General features: G+C 30.3%; 2 non-coding genes across 2 annotated transcripts; both read right to left on the bottom strand.

The window, feature by feature from the left end:
- Nucleotides 1-99: 99 nt before the first annotated feature.
- On the bottom strand, nucleotides 100-182 carry JR316_0013472. The gene has a single exon. It is a non-coding gene; the product is annotated as a tRNA-Tyr (tRNA).
- A 2519-nt stretch (nucleotides 183-2701) lies between these two features.
- On the bottom strand, nucleotides 2702-2774 carry JR316_0013471. The gene has a single exon. It is a non-coding gene; the product is annotated as a tRNA-Asn (tRNA).
- Nucleotides 2775-20384: the final 17610 nt, after the last annotated feature.

The following is a 20384-nucleotide window of genomic DNA, read 5'->3' as shown; positions in this document are numbered from 1 at the left end:
TTGCGCGCGTTGCGGTAGACAATTTTTTTTTAATAAAAATTAGCTACCGACAAAAAGAATAGACAATCCTAAATAAAATAAGTAATTAATTTTAATTCTTGAGCAGTAAAGGAATCGAACCTTTTATGGGATTAACCAATTCTTTTACAGAGAACCACCATTACCAATCGGATCACCTGCCCTAATTAATATTTTAATTAAAAAATATATATTTATAATATATAATATTTAAATTTCTTAATAATAGTTATAACCTTCTCTCCTTTAGGTACCTAGGCCTCCTTTCTTTAGGTAGCAAGCGTAAGAAGGCCACCTTCTTTTAAGGAGTTGGCCTAGGTACCTAAAGGAGTAAACCTTTGCTTAAATAAAAGTCTCCAATCCCCCCCCCCCTTATTTTTAGGTATTGTCTTGTAGTTAAGCCAGGAACTATCTATCTTTAAATTCTTTATTTATTATTTCTTAATTTCAATTATTTGCAGCCACGCAATTGCATTTCTCCTATCTAACCTTACCAGGGATATAGCAAAAGTGCTCCCGCCACGCTATTATATCTATATACTAGGCAGGTATTTTATAAAAAGGAGCATACCCACGCTACTTTTAGGAGGCGTGGGTAGTTCCAAAATTTGCGTAGGTGAGTTTATCAATTTAATGATAAGTATCCTTATAAGTCTAAAATAAAAAAAAAGATACTTTTTTTAATCAAATTTAAAAAAAAAATAGCTGCTAGCGACCGCGCACTATTTTTTTATAATATTAATTTAAAAAAAGAGAGAGAGGGGAAAAAAAATAAAAAAAAATTCCGGTAGCCGCTTTGGAGAGAAAAAAGATAAGTAATACCCGCTTTGGAAAAAAAAATTTTTTTGTTTTTCTCGCTAGCGATCGCGTACGGTAGAAAAAAAAATAAAATAAAATTAAAGAGGGAAAACTATAAAAGTCTACCTCTCCATTACTTTCCTTAAAATAGAGTAAAGAGCTTATAAATTTATTATATTTCTAAATTAATAAATGCTACCCCCCCCCCCCCCTCACGCGACTATAATTTATTAAATAAATTAATAAAAAGGAGCAGTAACTTTCCCCTCTCCTCGCAAGGAAGCAAACGCGAGCGTGGCTAGTTCCTATTCCGAGTGGTGCGCGTATATATTTAAAATATAAATGTTATTAATTTTAAAATAAAATAAAATTTATCGTTCCCCTCTATGCGAAGCTGCGAAGCTTCGAAGCTTCGAAGCCTCTGCCTAACCGCGAAGCGCGAATGGCGAAGGGAGAAGGGGAGAAGCGAGAATCGAGAAGCATTTTCTTTATAAAGAAAATTTGCCCTTATTTTTTTTTGTAAAAAAAAAATAAGGGGCGAAGCGCGAAGCCTCCTTCCTAAGGCTTAGGGAGGACAGTCTACTCTCCCGCGTTAGCGCTTCGTATATAGAGTAGACTTGTCCACCCGCGTTTTGCTTTGCTGGAGAAAGGAGGAATTAACTCTATATTAAATATTGCTGCACTCTACATTTGCAGTTTTTAGCACAGTAGAGGCTGTGCGTTAAGTAGATTGCTAGAGATACTCATTCTTATAAACTTTATATAATAATAAACATTCTTATATTTTTCAGGAGTGAGGTGAATCGAACACCTGTATTCGATTTTGGAGATCAACATAATAACCACTATACTACACTCCTCTCCTTATTTTAAATATAGCTGCGTATACTACTATAACATAGACCTGCACTAGACCAGCACCCTTTTATTTTATATCTATTTTTTTTTTAATTTTTAATTTTTTTATTTAATAGTTATGCTTAATTTTTTTATTTTATTTTTTTTTTAGGTTAGACTACCCTCTTCCTTACTCCAATTCCTGCCTTTAGACGTGGCTAGTTGCTAGTCCTTTATCTCTCTAGCTTTATATCTCCTCCTCTAATTTTTTTTTTACTTTTGTTATTTTTTTAAAAAAAAAATTACAGCTATCGCGTACGCGGCTGTAATTTTTTTTTCTTTTGTTATTTTTTTAAAAAAAAAATTACAGCTTAGGCTGCTAAGCCAAAGCAAGGGAAGTTTAAAAAAAAAATTACCAAAGCAAGGGAATATTTAAAAAAAAAATTAGCGAAGCGCAAGCGCGAACCCTCTTCCTTAGCCTTTAGGAGAGGACAGGCTCCTTAAAGGAGCCTGTCCTCAAAATGACCTTGTCCTCAAAGGATGATTGGCGCGCCTAATTTTTCGCTATTTTTTTTATAGTCTCTTAAAAAAATTAAAGAGAAACAAAAAGTCCTCTCATAAAGAAAGTAGGCTAACTTATTTTTTTTAATTAAAAAAATAAGCTTTACGGCGCTTTGGTAAAAAAAAGGCGTTTCGCGCTATTGCTTCGCGCTTCGCGCTTCGCGCTTCGCGCTTCGCGCTTCGCAGAGAGGGAGTGATGCAAAAGTAAAAATAAAATAAGCAGGGGCTCTGATCTAGTAGCAAAGTAGCTATACCTCTATTTTTTTATAAGTAGCTAGGGTTAGGTTTTATTTTCTCTTAAGGTTCTTCAAACCTTTCTTAGTTTAGCACTATCTAGTCCTATACCTTTAAATATAAATATTAAAAACGTAAGTAAATATAAATATTAAAAACGTAAGCTTTCAAATTAGAATTGGACATAGGATGTTAAAGTATATTAAAATTTTAATAGAGACGATAGATTAAAAAAAAAGTATTATAAAGTATAAGGCCTTAAGAGGATTTGAACCTCTGTAAAAAGTATTAACAGTACTTCGCTTCAACCACTCAGCCATAAGACCTTTATAAAATCAGACTATCTTTGTTAATCTGCACAGACTTTATAAAAATTACCCTCTCTTCCAAATTGTATAGTAGATGAAGATTAGACCTTTATTGTCTGCCGCAAACGATAACTATTATTTAATTAACTTTTCCTACCTTCGCCCTTTATAAAAAGGGCGATTGCTTTACCATTAAAAATAAGGAAGTGCAGTTAAAGTAAGGAATGACAAAATTACCTTTTTAAAGTAACCAGGTTAACCTCTCTCTCTCTCTAGCTTTACTTTAGAAGGAGGTCTAGGACTATAAAAATTTGAATGTAAGCGGAAAATGGATATATGACAACTATTAACAAAAAGTTTTTTTATAAATTAGTACTACTAAACTAAATATTTTACAATACGTACATTTGTAGCCTATCTAGAAATAATCTATTTCTTAATTACCGTTAAATATAGTTACCTTTATATTAATATAATATATAAGTAATAATTTAACGTATTAGTATCTAGGGGTTAGATTCTTGCTTTATAGACATTCAGCACTTATCTATTATGTTTGTGGCTACCCAACTATGCCTAACTATATTATTCCTTTTTGAAATAAAAATAATAAACAATTGGTACACTAGAGAAACACAGCCTATTGATCCTTTCGTACTAGAAGGTCTGCCCCCTTTTACTAATTATCCCTCCAGAAGATAGGGACCATACTGACTCACGTCGTATTAAACCCAACTCACGTACCCTTTTAATCGGCGAACAGCCGAACCCTTCCAAGCTTCTTCCCCCGGAGGATAGGATGAGTCGACATCGCATTAATGTATTAATCTAAGTTTAAATTAATACTCTTAACCTTTCAGTTAAGTTTAGACTATATCTTTATCCAGTGTAAGAATACATATTACAAAGCTTCTGGATATTGGCGTGTAGTCGTTGAGGGGTTATAAATATTACAGTTGCTTACACCTAGTATTACTAACTTCCCTGCTGATTGCCCAATCTTTAAGATTTTCACTCACCGCTTTTAGGTGAAAGTACTTAAAGCTTTAGGGTGTTCCAGCATATAGCCAACTTCTAATTTAATATTACTATTAAAAATCCCCGATGTCATAATCAATATCAGAAATTACATCTATAAATTAGATAATGTTTAATCTTCTTTATAAGTTGATTCGGTTGTTGATTCGGTTGTTGAAAAATTTAAAGCAGTGATTTCACTATTTATTTTTTGTAAAGCATAGACTCATGCATATGATCTTGTAATGAAGGTTTAATTTCATCTAAGGAAGGTTTTTTTTTTTGATATAAATCCTATCATAAATAGAATCCCCACTAGTTTTGTGATGAATAGTAGTAGCTAGATTTAATTTATCGCTTAAAGCAACTCTAAGTCTATTAATCTCCTCTTCTTTAAATTTATCAGTACAAAGTGTTAATCCTCCTCTTTTTTACTTGTTGACCATCATCCATTATCCAAAAAGCTAGACCTCTAGGAGTGAACAATTCAGAAATGTTTTCAGGTACAATCTTTTTATTATCTGAATCTAAAAATAAATCAGCTAAAGGTCTAAGTTCATTAAAAGATTTACTTATAAAGTATAAAGATTATGTTATTCTATTTGGAAATCTATGATCAGTTTCTAGAATAAGTTTTAATATCTTTCTCTTCTAATTCAAGTCCACCCTCCGACACAAGTTTATGTAAATACATTACATAATCACTTTTCTTTTTAGCTTATTCAAAGCTAATAAAAGCTTTATCAACACCTACTCTTCCAATATGAGCGTCTCCTAATAAAACACCTACTAACATATCTTTAATTAATTTATTCATTTTTTCGTAAATTTTGTTCCCTAGCTATCGCGAAGCGGCAGTAATTTTTTTTAGTTCCCTTGCTTTGGCTTAGCAGCCTAAGCTGTAAATTTTTTTTTAAAAAAATAACAAAAGAAAACAAAATAACGATCGCTAGCGGCTGTAATTTTTTTAAAAAAAATAACAAAAGTAATAAAAAAAATTAAGTAAATTTTTTTTAATATTATTCCCTTGCTTTGGCTTAGCAGCCTAAGCTGTAATTTTTTTTTTAAAAAAATAACAAAAGAAAAAAAATTAAGAAATAATATTTTTATTTATTCCGCTTTAAATTATTAAATTTTTAAATTTATTAAATTTTTTTTTAAGTGACTAGCGCTTATTCTATATTTGATTTGTCTTAATTTAAGGTGCCAAACAGCCGAGACAATGTGTACTCTCGTCGGCTATCAGCCTGTTATCCCTAGCGTAACTTTTATTAATTGATCCCCGTCTATCCCATACTATAGCGAGGGGTCACTATGCCCTACTTACGTATCTGTGCGACTTTTGAGTCTTTCAGTTAAGTATACTTTCCGCCATTGAGCTCTACACAACCCTTCACTGGTTGATTGATCTCCATTCAATTTCTAGTTATACCTTATAATATTAAAAAAAATATTAGTAATAATTACCTTCTTATTTTTTTAGGAAGAAGAAGTTAATTTAGAACAATAAATCTTATAACTAAATACTTAATTCTATTTATCGCTAACTTTTAATTTATCTAAAAAAAAAGTTAGCGGCACTTAAATTAAATAAGGTAATAAGATATTGGTGATATCTTTCTCTAATTAGAGAAGATAATTTTTTTAATTTAAATATTTGGATGTACTTTGCTACTCTATTAAAGACGACCGCCCCAGTCAAACTGCCAATTAGTCAACTCTCCCTTTTTTTTTTAAGTTAAAGGTAAATACGAACCCAATTAAATTTTTAAGGTTTCCAAAAATCTATCGATATACCTATTCACTATTAAATTTAATTGTTCTAGATCCATATGATAACTAACTACAGTAAAGCTGCATAGGGTCTTCCCGTCCCCCTGGAGGCAACGCGCATCTGCACGCGTAATTCAATTTCACTGAGCAAGTTGTAGAGACAGTGAGACCATCGTTACATTATTGATACCGGACCACATTTAATGGCCAACTGATTTTGCTACCTTAGGATCCTCATAGTTAAGACCGCTATTAACCAGATTTTCGATTAGTCACTATTCATAACTTCTCTTATATTAATGGCATTGGGCAAATTTCACACAGTATACTACCATATTAATGATTGCACTGTGATATGTTTTTAGTAAACAGTCGGGGCCTCCGATTCTGTGCCACCTATTTAAACAATAAAGTAAACTAAATCCTATACATCGTTTATCTCTCTTATTTTTTTTTTACTTTTGCCCGCAGTAAATTTTTTTCTTTTGCCCGTAGCTTAAGTACTAAGCAAAAGCAAGGGTAGTAAAAAAAAATAAGTAAATTTTTTTAGTTAAAAAAAAATAACCAAAGCAAGGGAAGATAAAAAAAAAATAAAGAGAGCCTTAAGATAGATAAGATTTTAAATCAAATTTTAAAAAAAAATAAGTTTGCGTTTACAATTTAAAAGCTAAGCCTCTTAATTCACATTAAAAGTATTATCATTTTATTTTAAATTAATATTATTTATTTAAATAATATTAAAAAAAAATAGTTATCGCTTTATCGGCTAATGATAACTAGCAAATTAAATTTTCTTACCATCGCTTATTTTTAATATAAGAGAAAATAAGAATAAATTGATTTAATAGGTACCTCTTGTCGTCAAACTTATGAGGTGAATTTGCCGAGTTCCTTAACAACTTTTAGCTCTACGCCTGAGTATTCTCTACTTACGAACCTGTGTCGGTTTAGGGTACGGTAGTTTTATTTTGCAATAAAAATAATATTCATTTCCTGGTCCATTTTTTAAATGTTGGACTTTCTATTATATACTCATCAGCCATAGCTATAGCTATGGTCCTTAGAGGCCGCATTAACACAAAACGGTTTAACCTTTCCATTTGCAACCCTTTCGTATTCGGCGAATTCCATTAAAGGAATTTTTTACGTTACTCATGTCAGCATTCTCTCTTCAGTAACCTAATAAACAATGAAACACTGTCTAATTAACAGTTATACTGAATGTTCTACTACCTAGACTTCATTTCAATTTTTAAAAAAAAAGAAATAAAATCAACACGATATCGGTTGATTGTTTAAGACCCGTTAAATTTTCGGTGCTACTATCATTTATTTTAAATATAAAATAATACTGCTGATGCGTTGTTACGTACGATCATTATAAGTAGCGACTGCCCAAGTATCCCTTTGCTACTTATCTTCAAAAAGATATAACCAAACACCTCTCCCAGCTTTCTTTAGTTGCATAGATTGCTAACCTAAATAAAGTACTAATCAAATTAGTAGGCCAAAAACTGTATAATATTTCCCTATTCTTACCTCACTATAGCGAGTTTGGGGGTTAATTTTTTTATTTATTTATTATGGGTTAAATTCTGTCGAATTCGTCAATCTATCAATATATTGCGATTTACTTAAACTTCTTCTTTTTCCTTTTTTATTCATATCATAGGCTAAATCTATTATTTTTAATTTAGTAGGTAAAGTTAAAGGTTTTTCTTCCTTTAACAAAGTACTAACAATCTTAAATTTAGAATAGTGTTCAGCTCTTTCTGAAAATATAGGGTTCTTATCCATAAAGGGTATTAAAACATCATTAATTTGATTTATACCATTGACGGTATATACTAATTCATTTTTAGATCCTTCTTGTATTGAACCAATATTTTTTAATTGAGCTTTTATTTTTTCTAATAAAGGTCTAGAATCTGGCTCATTAGTAATATTAAAACCAGTTTTAATATTTCCGTCTAATTGGAAAGAAATAAAAAAACTACCATCACCATCTATTACACCTGAAATAAAATCATTTGATAGAGTTTCCGTGATTTCTATTAATTCCTTTTGCTCGCTGTTTTTTAAAAGCAAAAGAGAGTTATAAGATTCTGTAACTAATTTTTGATTAGCGGTGATACCTAATAAAGAATATAAAGTTTCAATTCTTTCTACTGTTCTATTATTAGTTTTATTCATTGATAGTGCTAAGTTTAATAGTTCCCTTCTTTCTTCTAACATTCTTTTTTCTTTATTATACAAAGCATGAACTATCTTTTTAAATAGGATAAAGGCATGCAATTTTCCAGTATAAACAGAATAAGTGTTAAAATGAGGAATTATAATATTAATTAGATCTTCCAATTTATTTACTACAAACTCAGCAGTATGCTTTTTATTATTAACTGTTACTAACCCACAATTAAAATATGCTTGTATTTTCTCCAGTACGTATTTAGAATCTAAATCAGCTGTAATAGTGTATTTAGGTCTAAATTGTATACCAAACCGATGTTTGGGAGAAATTATAATAGAGCAGAAAAAAGAACCGTCCGTTTGAGTTAAACCACTAATATACCCTGGAGACAGAATAAAATTAGTGTTCCCGCCATTGCGAAAGGAGGAACATGTTAACGGAGAAAATTGGTTCATTATTATATTTGTTTTTGTAGTTTGTTTGTTTTTGTTATATTTTTTTGGTTAATTTTGTAGGTTTTAATTTATTAGTTATTTTAACTTTAGTTAGGGGACTAGCCTTTAAAGTGACATAGAACCAACTTCTATCTAACTAAGCGAATTAAACCAAAAGAGATACAAAATTAGTTTCCCTAGTTTATTTATTTAAATATAAATAACTAAAATTTCCTATAATTAGGATATTTTAAATAGGTGGGAAGGCCATTTCTTTCTTGACCTAATACCGCTGCTTTAACAGCGGGTTAGACTATGTCACAATAGTTTACTTTGCTCTTTTTTTCTGGTAAATTGAACATATAAACTACTCTAGGCGTATAGTCGTTGAGGATCCTACTTTAAATTATTAAGTTTTACATTAATAAATTATTTGGTTTCCTGCAAATTGCCCATTGTAATATCTTTAAGATTTTAACTATTCCTTAGACTAGTACTTAAAGCTTTAGGGGTTTCTTGCATATAGCCCAGTTTTTTGATTTTGAGCCCAGCAGTCTTTTATAGTTTAGGCTCACTTCACAGCTGTATTCGATATTGCTACATCCTTAATTTCACTTAACAATCATTTGGGACCTTGATCAGTGTTCTCGGCTGTTTCCGTCTTGACTGCCCAACTTAGCATGAGCAGTCTGAATATCTACCATCAATTTATGTAATTCCGAGATTCGCTTCCAAAGGTAAGATTTTTTAGATCCCCGCAACCTAAACTTATAAAAATAATTTAATAATTATTTAAACTTGTTGGGAATCGCCTTGCTGTACCTTCATAAATTTATTTAGATAGACATCATACTTAAATATGTTTCGGTAGAAAACCAGCTAGCACCAGGTCAGATTGGCATTTCCAATATTTTGTTATTCTTAACCTTTCAGTTAAGTTCAGACTATACCTTCAACTTTGCGATAATGTTAGGTTAATTCATTCTTAATTATTTCTATTTCTCACTTCATTTAGACTTTACCAAATGAATATTTTATTAGGGGGGCTACTTATTCGTGATAAATTTTTTCAAGTATTCTTCTTTACTTAATTTTCTTTTACCTAGAATATTCATATCCCAAGCTAAATCTACAATACTTTTTAAATCGGCATCATTAGAATACCCTCTATTTTCTATAATCTCACAGATTTTAATAATAATCTCAAATCTTTCTTGTTTCTTAGTGTTAAATTGTGTATTTTTAAAAATAGGGTAGATTTTCTTTAGTATATCATGAACAGATACTACTTGATATCTGCAGGCAACTGATGGTAAATTATAAACAGAACCACAATTAAAAAAAGTTATTAGTTGATTTAATAGAGATTTAGAAGATAGTTCACTTACGACTGTAAAATTGACTGTTATTCTTTTTCTTGTTGTAGCAAATGAAACATTAAAACAACCATCTCCATCAACTAATCCCCTAACAAATTCAAATGTTAAGGGTCTCTCTTCTAATTCTGGAAGACTTAGAATATTAACCCCTCGAATATCCCTTAAATTGGGAGAAGAGGTATTAACGGTATCTAATTTTGTTTCCGTCGTAGAGGAAGAGCTATTAAGTTTTAACGTTGCTTTATTTAAGTTTAACTTTTCTATCAAAAAATTAAGATTTTCAATACTTCTTAAGGAAGTATCTTTATTCCTTTTGTTATTTTTTTTTTAAAAAAAAAATTACGGCTTTTGTTATTTTTTTTAGTTCCCTTGCTTTGGCTTAGCAGCCTAAGCTGTAATTTTTTTTTTAAAAAAATAACAAAAGAAAAAAAAATTACAAAAGCAAGAGATAAAATAAGACAAATTAAGAATTTTAAGCGTACCTTCAACTGTTAAATGTTTTTTATCTTTAACCATTAATGATACTTCTTTAAATATGTTAAAACTAAGTAATTTACCACCTCTAAGTGGATGTTTATCAAATAATGGTATAATAGTATTAATTATTTCATCGATTGATTTAACTACAAAAACTACGTTGTTTCTATTTTTACTTCTGCCCTTGCTTTCGCAATCGCAGAAGCAAGGGTAGATTTTTCCAACACCTAAATGTTTTTGTATAGCTAGAAACAAATCTAATTCCCCTATTGACTGAGTGAGGTTAAATATCGGCGTAGGTCTGACAGGCACACCTTTTTTTTGTTTAGAAAATGTAACTAAAAGACTTCCGTCGGATTGCGTAAAACCAGCAATTCATTCATTTGTAATATTATAATTTTTTTTCATGTTGTTTTTATTTTATATATGTTTGTGCTGCAAATATATAGATAACTTGGTTTTTTATTGCTTTTTTTTTGGATTATTCAATAAATTAAATAACTTACGTTAATGATTTTTAGGCTTTAAATGAGAAATATTTAAGATTTTCCTTCTTGGATAAGGTTAACCATGATTATTTGAAACTGCAGAGTGCTAGCGTGTTGCCTTTAATAAGTCCCCATTGCTTATAAATATGCAGAGGCTTAGTTAAAGGCCTTAATTTTTCAATTAAAGTCGTTACGGGGTTAATATCAAAGCTATAGTTAATTAAACCATAGAATATTTGTTTCTACAATGATACAACTTCCCACGGTATTGTCATAGATAAATTTTATCCTTAGATTCCACCGTTATGAGCTAGATTTTTTATGAAAATCACTTTTCAAAGCGGCAAAATGCTACCGCTTACCAAAACTCTTCGGAGAATTATGCAACATTCAACCGTTCGATCCATTATAATCTGGTCTTGGTAAGATCACCTGGCTTCGGGTCTAATAGAAGTAACTTACCCAACACTTTTTTTAGTTCAGTCGCTTTCGCTAAGGTTTTATCCTTGCTACTCCTATTAACTTGCTGACCCATTATGCAAAAGGTACGCCGTTATCTTTATTACTTTTTTTTTTTAAAGTAAGATTTCGACTGCTTATAGAGTTACTAATTCACGTTCTATTTCACTTATATTTATTATAACTTATTATATAGTAAATTTTTTAATTTAGTTAAGGTGTTCCCTCCTTTATTTACTATTTATAAAAAAAATATTTTTCTTTTAGAGTCGCATTAGGGATAAGCACACCTATTAATACTAATACTTATTGCAAGTAAACCCGCAGCTGCGCTAGCAACTAGCTCTAGTTGCTAGCGCAGCAACGCTATTATTGCAGAATAACAACGTATTTTAGTAGAAATATTAATTAAAAACTAGATCAATATACAATAAACCTATAAATACTTTATATCTCCTTTGAGGCCTTTAGCTTTGATTTTAGATAAAGTTACTAGGTAAAATAATATAAAATATATAATATATAATGTTTATATATACAATTTACAAATATAATTACATTATAAAAGGGATATCTTTAGTAGGCTACCTGCTTTTCAAATTTTTCCTTTACAGTACTTTGCGCTATTGCTAAATTTATAATACTTAGCCTTAGAGGATGGTTCCCCTATATTCCGACAAGTTAACTCTCATCGTACTTTTTATTTAAAATTTAGTATAATATTTATAATTCTACAGGACTAGTATACCTTATATTGTATTAAATTACATGAATTATCTTATTTCTCTAATTTTTATTTACCGCTTTTTTTAAGCGGAAAAAATAAAAATAAAACGCGGCTAATTTTTTTTCTTTTGTTATTTTTTTAAAAAAAAAATTACAGCTTAGGCTGCTAAGCCAAAGCAAGGGAATATAAAAAAAAAATAAGCGGTAATAATCTTATTTTTAATATTAAAAATAAAAATAAGACAAGAAGATTAAGATTTAAACTATAATTTAATATGAATTCAAATTATAAGTTGTATTCGAAATCAAATACAATTATCTACTAATATCTTTAATGGCTAATCCGATTTCACTCGCCATTACTTTCGGAGTCTCGGTTGATTTCCTTTCCTTTCCTTAATAAAATGTTTTACTTCAGGAAGTATTTTTTAAAAAGATTTACCTTAGGATCGCTTATTATATTTTTTAGTTTAGACTAAGATATATAAAATTATATATATATAATAGGTAACTATAAGCATTTAGTTATTACTTCCTTTTTTATAAATTTGCTTTTTTGTTCCTTAATAACCCCTTTAAATTACTTTCAATTATTTTTTAATGTTATTACTAAATTGTCATCGATACTTTTATCTGTCCTCTTATTCTTATTATTTATTAAAATATAAACGCTGCATTAATTATGCTGCGCTGTTAGCTTTGCCTCCAAGGGAGAGAGGCGTTGATTAACTTTTAACTTATAGAATATACCTAAGTATAACGCAGATTAGCTAGTAAATTAACTTAATAAGTTAATTATTATATTGCTGCGCTTGATTTACTTTTAAGATTAAAAATATTAAACAAAATAAGGAACTTATAGCAGGATTTATTAAATTAAAAAGCTTTGATTATTCTAGCTAAGAAAAAAAAAATGCCTAAAAAAAAATAAACTATCCCACTTAATACTCGAACTTTACAGCTTACCTTACCTTAGGCCTAATTCTATTTAGTTACTTACTTCTTATTATAATAGATTAAATAAGTCCCGCCACTAAAAAAAAGTACTTTTTTTCTATTTTTTTTTTTACAAAAAAAAAATCGGTGTTAATTTTTTTTAATAATAAAAATAGTGAATAACCTTTATTGCTATAAAGAAAAGGTTACTTAATTAGCTATTGCTTTATAGCAAAGGATAGGTGGCTTAGAGTTAGGGGGGGGGGATGTTTTATTTTTAACCTCTACATCTATCACCCTTACTCTTTAGCCCCTGTTAACCTTTGCTTTTAACTTTGTCCCCTTATTTAAAAAAAAAAATAAGGAGTCCTTAATTTTTTTGTACCTAGTACAAAAAAAGGGAAAAAGCAAAGGCAAAGAGCAAGGAAAATGGGAAGGGTTAAGGAGTTTGCTGTTATTTATTAGAAAAAAAAAAGTTCAGCAAAGGATTGATAGAAAGGGAAGTAATCTAGGTGGGGGGGGGGGCTATAATACCTTCTTTCTATTATCAGGGTCACTCCTAATTTTTGGCCTCCCTTCCTTGTTTGCCTCGTTATTTCTTTATAAATTTTATTAGTTTACCTTGCTAATTAAAGGTTAAATACATATTTAATTTTTATTATTAAGGTTTACTATCCCTCCCTCTCCTAACCGCAAACCCTCTATAATAGCGAGAACCGCGTTAGAGAACCGAAAGCGCTATTTTGTGTGTGTCTCTGCTATGGGTTATTTTTTTTTTCTAAAAAAAGTACTTTTTTTTTTAAGGCATTTTCTTTTATCGCTAGCGCTTTATTAAAAAATAAAAATTAGCGATAGGTAGCCACTACCGAGAGAAATTTAGGCTGGCGGTCTATCTCTCTGAGATTAGATTAGAAAAAAAAAATTTTTTTTTTTCTTATTATCGGACCTGTTTAAGCAGTTATTAAAAAAAATAAGCAATGGCAGATACCTAAAAATTAAGCAAGCGCTTAAAAAAAAATAGCGATGGGAGGGTAGAGAGTAGCCTATTACCTTTCTTAAACCATCTCGCTTTTTAGGGGCGAGTAATAAAGTCTAAAGAAAGATAGAACAACTATCCTCCTCTAAGGAGGTTCAGCTGCAGGCCCTAAAGTTATAAATAATGGAGGAGGTTAGGTTAAAGTTAGGCTAGTTACTAAAAAAAAACTTTTTGCCTAGGCCTATACACAAAAAAGTTTTTTTAATTTAAATTTGTTTTCAGTAATATAAGGAATTCTCCATTATTGGAGCATTGCCCTTCGGCGGAAAATAGTTTAAGATTGTATAGGTAACATTTTAAAGGCATGGAATGGTATAGGACTAGCTAATGTCCATTCTAGTGTATTATTCGGTTTATCATTATTATTATATTCATTTAGACTAGTAAAATAAGGTATATTTTCCCAAGGGTTATTATTACTTACTTTTTCATTAGCAAAAATATCATAAATTATATAACCAAATAATAAAGTAGCAATAACTGATATTAAAGAACCGAAACTAGATACAACATTCCAACCACTAAAAGCATCTGGATAATCCGGTATTCTTCTTGGCATCAATTGTGTTAATCTTAGATATTTATTTAATATCTAAACTCTTAACTTCACAGTTAAGTTAAGACTATGTCTTTCAATTTGAAATAACGGCGATGCTGCCTATTACAAACTGATTGGGCGCTACTGTTTAAATAAAAACAGTACAGGATTATTGTTTAGTACTACTCACCTGTTAGTCGTTGAACGTTTTTATATCAAATTAAACATATTTAATTATACCGATATAAACTTCGCTGCAAATTGACTTTATTTTTATAAAGTTGTCCTTGCAATTCACCCAATTTTCTATTAAGTTTAAATAACTTAAAGAGGCATGGATATTTTTTAATGTAATATAGTTCTAGTAAATAATTTGTCTTTATAAGTTTTACCCCCCCCCCTTGCCTTTGGCTGGGCAAAGGGACAAAAATATATTTCTGTAAAGTGTCTTTACCCATTTTAAAGGCTTTAGAGCATTCAACAGTAGAATAAGTACCTAAGAGAGATAAATCTTTTGAATTATAGACATAAACAAGTTTAGTAATTTTATTTAGTGTTAAAGTTGATTTTTTCTTACCGTAATTAGGGTTGTTAATTCCAGTTTTATTTTTTTTTCTGCATAGCTAGAAATTCACTAGAAAAGGGTTTTCCTGACATAGGATTTAGAGAGCCTGATCTATTTAACCCAAATTCAGGTTTATGCTTAAAACCTAAAGTCGTTCCGGCAGTTGGGGAGTTATTCATGATTATATCTTTACTTCTGCTCTTGCATTTGCAATCGCAAAAGCAAGGGTCAAATTTAAAAATAGTATCTAGATAATGTTGTTCTCTAGATAACATATGTTCTTTGGTAACTGACCCCGTTTTACCCAAATCTTCTAATATTGCTAAAGCAAAATTATTATGTGTATAATATGTTATACTTCTATAAATAGGAAAATTTCTTTTTAAAGTACTCGCTCTCCAATAAGATAATAACCTTTCAGAGCCTTTCCAAGCACTTCCTATATATATTTTACCATTGATTAAATTAACCCATTGATAAATTACTGTACAATTTTTATTTTCTATACCTACAAGATTTATATCTAAATTTGGCATGTAAACTCTAATAGGTTTACTTAAAAACTTAGGTAAAATATGAGGACCATAAGGTTTTACTCTTGCCTGCTTAGGCAGTTATTTTTTTTTTACTACCCTTGCTTTTGCTTAGCACTCGCGTACGCGAAAGCTGCGGGCAAAAGAAAAAAAAAAAATTACTGCGAGCAGAGGAAGGCAATCAAACTAAAGTTGCAGTTGCCTTAGCCAACAAACTAATAAAAACTAAATTATTGTCTATCGTAAGAAAGTTAAAGGCTTCGCCTAGACAAAAACAAATTACATTAAAATTTAACATACCGGCCAATCCTAAGAAGTGTTGAGGGAAGAAAGTTAAATTACAATTTATCCTTAATATTTCTAATAAGGTTGGACTATTTCTTAATTTTTAGTTGTAGTTGCTGCCTTCGGCTTATCAAGATGAAGAAGCCAAAACTGAACTAGCTAATAAAAATCACATTCGTGTAGTCTCTGAGGATCCTACTCTAGCATTGGATATACAATTTGGTTTCCTGCTAATTGTCCATTGTAACATCTTACATCATTTTTACCGAATTTACGGTAGACTAAGCTTTAGGAGTTTCTAGCATATAGAATGTTGTTTACAAATATTAAATATTTGGGGGCTAATCATATTAACTTCTCTAACACATCTTAGGGCTAGGCAAATTCTAGTTATAGCTGCCTTAGCTGGCAGTGAATATAATGTGACCTTAGCCAGTAAACAGGAGATATAGTTAATTTTCAGAGTGTACAAACCATTTAAGTCCTTTAATTAAAATAGGTTTATTTTGGTTAACATTTAAAGAAATAGTAGAAAATCTAACTCTAAAATGTTGTCTAGTAGCATTAATTGAAGGAAATGATAGTACTTCTCCATTTTCACTTTTCATAATTATTTTTGTTCCTCCTATGCCATATTGTGGTGCTAATTCACCTTTTTTACCTTTAAATTGATGACCTTTTTCAAGTAAGTAAGTTTTTAAAGCTAAACTAGTTAACAACTTTTGTTGTTCAGATACTTTAGTATTGAATCTTGGATGTAATTTATCAGTATACATTTCTTTTAATTTAGCTATAGTTTCAGGAGAATGTTTAAATCCTTGAGAAGAACCTGCTAATTTTAATATATTATACTTAGGTTTGTATAAATCAATGTAATGTTGTTCTAAACCTAAACAGATATCTACTTTACTATCACAATACTGTAAAATTAAGAATACAAAATTATTAGGACCATACTTATTAATGGCTAAAGGCAAAGGTAATTTTACTGAATTAACACTACTCATATGTATTCTAAACCTTCTACCTAAATTTACACTACTGCCTATATAACAGTTACCATTCGTTAAATTAAAAAACATATAAACACCAGCTTTATCTTTAGTATTCAATAGAATATCTAATTTAGATTCTTTAAGATCTATAAACTTAGCTTCTGCTTTAATATTATTTAATTTTTCGAATATTAGTTTATTTTTACCTTTATTAGGATTAGGTGATTTAGGTGTAGGCAAACTATTTAACTTATTATCTAAAGTATCATTATCAATATCGTTATCTTCTGTATCCTTTACATCTCTATTTATTATTTCATTTAAAGAAATAGGGTTGCTTAACAATCTAATAGAGAAGTATGAAATTAAGTAAATACAAATCTGAACTATTTCTCTAACCCCAATGAATAGAGTCCAGAAGTGAATTTTACCTAATAAATCGTTAATATTTCTACCTACAATTTTAGGTGTCCAATAATAGAAACCTGCAAATAAGGCAAAAACAGCACCCATAGATAATACATAATGGAAATGCAAAAATATACTTGAAGTATAAAATTTGGACTGTCTCTTTACCTGTAATAGTCTACTATTAACCCTATTTTATTAGATATTTTCTAACAAAAGGAACTTTATACCATAGTGGATTCTCATATTTTATCCAATCTATTATAAAGTCTGAATATATTTTATGTTCTAAACTATCTTTAGGAGACGATTTATATTTTCTAATTTCTATAAAAGGTTTAATTTTACTTACCCTATAGAATTTTATATCACAATATAATCTATTTTTCATAAAATAATCATAGATAAATAGCATACTATTAACATTTTGAAATTTAATTGAAATAGAGGTATAGTCTTTAGAGGCTCCTTTATTAGAAGATTTTTTACGTATTAGAATAGTTGGTTTACAGTTTAATATAGTACTATCAAAATTTAATTTAGATGTATATTCATTATATTGAAATTCTAAATTACATTCTATTCTATTTCCAGCATAATTAAAAACTATAGTTCCGTCAGTATCTACTAGGCCTGAAAAATATGGATCATATAATTTTATCTTATAATTAGGTTCAATATAAGTTATATTGTATAATTTACAAGCTTCTTTAAAACCTGGTACTTTAATTCTAATTAAGCCATTTAAATTTTTAAGAATATACATCATATTTTCTTTACTTGAGACTATATATATAGAATAAGGCTTATTTTTATCAGCTCTAATTCTACCCATATGCAAATAATCTTGAATACGTTTTAATATTCTAATATCCCTGTTATGTAATTTAATTCTAATTTGTTTTAGAACTCTTTCATTATTACTGGAATTTACTCTAATATCAAAATTCCCATCACCATCTATTATTCCTGCAAATCAATTCCAAAATTTAGAATCTTCATTCTCCGGTAACTGACGTACAGTCTCTGAGAATCCTTTTCAGTTTTCTGCTGATTGTATATTAATAAGTTCTCGCCTTAGCCTATTCCTTTGCCTTTGCCTTTGCCTTTGCCCAAGTACAATCGAGCCAAAGTTAAAAACAAAAAAATTAGGGAAAAGTCGTATATAACTTATTGTAGTATCATTATTTTGACTATTTAAAAGATTATTATTCCTACTACCATCTAATTTTGAAAGATAAAACGTATTAATAAATAGTAAACAATACACAAATAATATAGTTCCCAGCATATAGTCAGTTGCAAAATAGTAATTTAAAGAAGAGATACTATTTAGGCCCTTTTCCAGTTGAGCTACAACATAGTAAGTATCGTGGAAAGCAATATCTAATGAAGCATTAGATAAAACAACTCCTGTTAATCCACCTATAGTGAATAAAGCCAGGAATCCTAATACAAATAATAAAGGAGTATTATATTTTAAAGAACCACCATATAATGTTGCTAACCAACTGAATTGGGTCGAACGGAACTGTCAGTCATCACTGATATCATATCAGTCTAGATGAATGAAGCCCGAGCTCCCACCGAACCGTGCAAGATAGTTACCCATCACACGGCTCTCCAACCCTACTTGATTTCAGAAGAAAATTTGCTAGGTTTGTTAGACCAATTACCACCATGAAGTCCCAGATGATGTTCTCTACATACTGGTATCTGTCTTCTTTCGATCGCTATCATGTGTTTATGAACAGCATTCTTAGAATCAGCTATATCCTTTAAGGCTCTAACATGATGCATCTGCACATTTTCATTGGATCCACAGATTGCACAGCTTGCACCTTGACTAGAGATAGTTTTAGCCAGTCTCCAAGCAGTAGAAGCTAAGGGGTTCTTTGCATTAGATGCTTTAGAATTCCATATCCTCTTCACAAAGTCTTCTAAGTTATCTCCCTTAGCTAACGCCTTCATGTATTCGGGCATCATATTAGGGCTTAGTTTACTAGGTTTAGGTTTAGGAATTTTATAGTATCTGTCGAAAAGTATACCCTTAAGCTCCTTTTTATTACCTTGAGGTGTATTTACTTCATCTGCACCTACCACTGATTTAACTCTAACTCCTATAGGCTTACTTAGATTGTTACCTCCCACTTTAAAGACTGCAGCTACAGTTTTTAACTTAAATTTTGCAGCATATACTTTAGCTATAGAGTATCTTATAATATAAGCCACTCTAGCTACGGCAGCTTTACGATTTCCTGCTATAGACCACCATTCACTAAGACCTCTTAAAATATAATTTACTTTAACATTGGTTTCTGATTGTGGTAGTCTAAGATATCGGAAAGCAGGTATTGGATTTCCACTTCCGTCACAGAAACCTGCTTCGGCTAATCGATCTATAACTCTTTTCATGTTAACATCCAGAGTAGGTATCGTCATCTTTCGAGAAACAACACGTCCCCAATAGGTTTGCTTAATGAAAAGTTGTCTTCTTCCGAAAATATAGCCTAGAAATTCTATACCTTTAGTTACATGTGTAATTTTGGTCTTTTCTAAACTAAGCTCTAGTTTTAGTTCGTTTTTAAGGAAATCTTTCACCTTGTCTCTGATTTCTACGGCTAATTCTCTAGGTCCAAGCACACCAATAACAAAATCGTCAGCATATCTTGTATATTTACAATTTCTGTAGCCGATTTCGTTAGGGATACGACTAGGGATTTTCATTTTGTAGTATAAGGTTTTATTTCCAATTCTAAGTAATTTATTAGCTTGGGGATTTTTCTTTCTGTTTCCAGGTTTCACATCACCTTGATATTCTTTGCTTAGTTTTTCTACAAATTGATCTAGTTCATTAAGATAGATATTAGAAAGTAAAGGGCTTAGTATACCTCCCTGTGGGGTACCTACTTCTGGTGTATAAGATTTGTTATCCTTTTGGAAAACTTTGGCTTTAAGACCAGAACGTATAAGTTTTAAAATAGTAGGATCTTGAATTTTTCTTTCAATGATCTTCATAAGAATATCGTGGTCAATGGAAGGAAAATACCCTTTGATATCTCCTTCTATGAACCATACGGAGTCTTTCATATTGGTGTTTATCCATTTCAAAGCTGTATGACAACTTCTATTGGGTCTAAAACCATGTGAAAGTTTACTAAAGTTAAGTTCGTAAATAGGTTCCATAATAGTACGGATAACTTCTTGAACAAGTCTATCGTTGATCGATGGTATACCTAAAGGTCTGAATTTTCCGGGCTTTCCAGCTTTGGGTATCATGATTTCTCTCACTCCGATCCAAGAAAGCTTATTATTTAGGACTGCCTCTCTAAGTTCTAAGATTCTCTTTTTCGTTAATGAGTCAATGATATCCTCATCTGGTCCTTGG

The sequence above is a fragment of the mitochondrial genome of Psilocybe cubensis (assembly GCF_017499595.1).
Source record: "Psilocybe cubensis strain MGC-MH-2018 mitochondrion, complete sequence, whole genome shotgun sequence".
NCBI lineage: Eukaryota > Fungi > Basidiomycota > Agaricomycetes > Agaricales > Agrocybaceae > Psilocybe > Psilocybe cubensis.
This window is presented reverse-complemented; position numbering and strand designations above follow the sequence as displayed.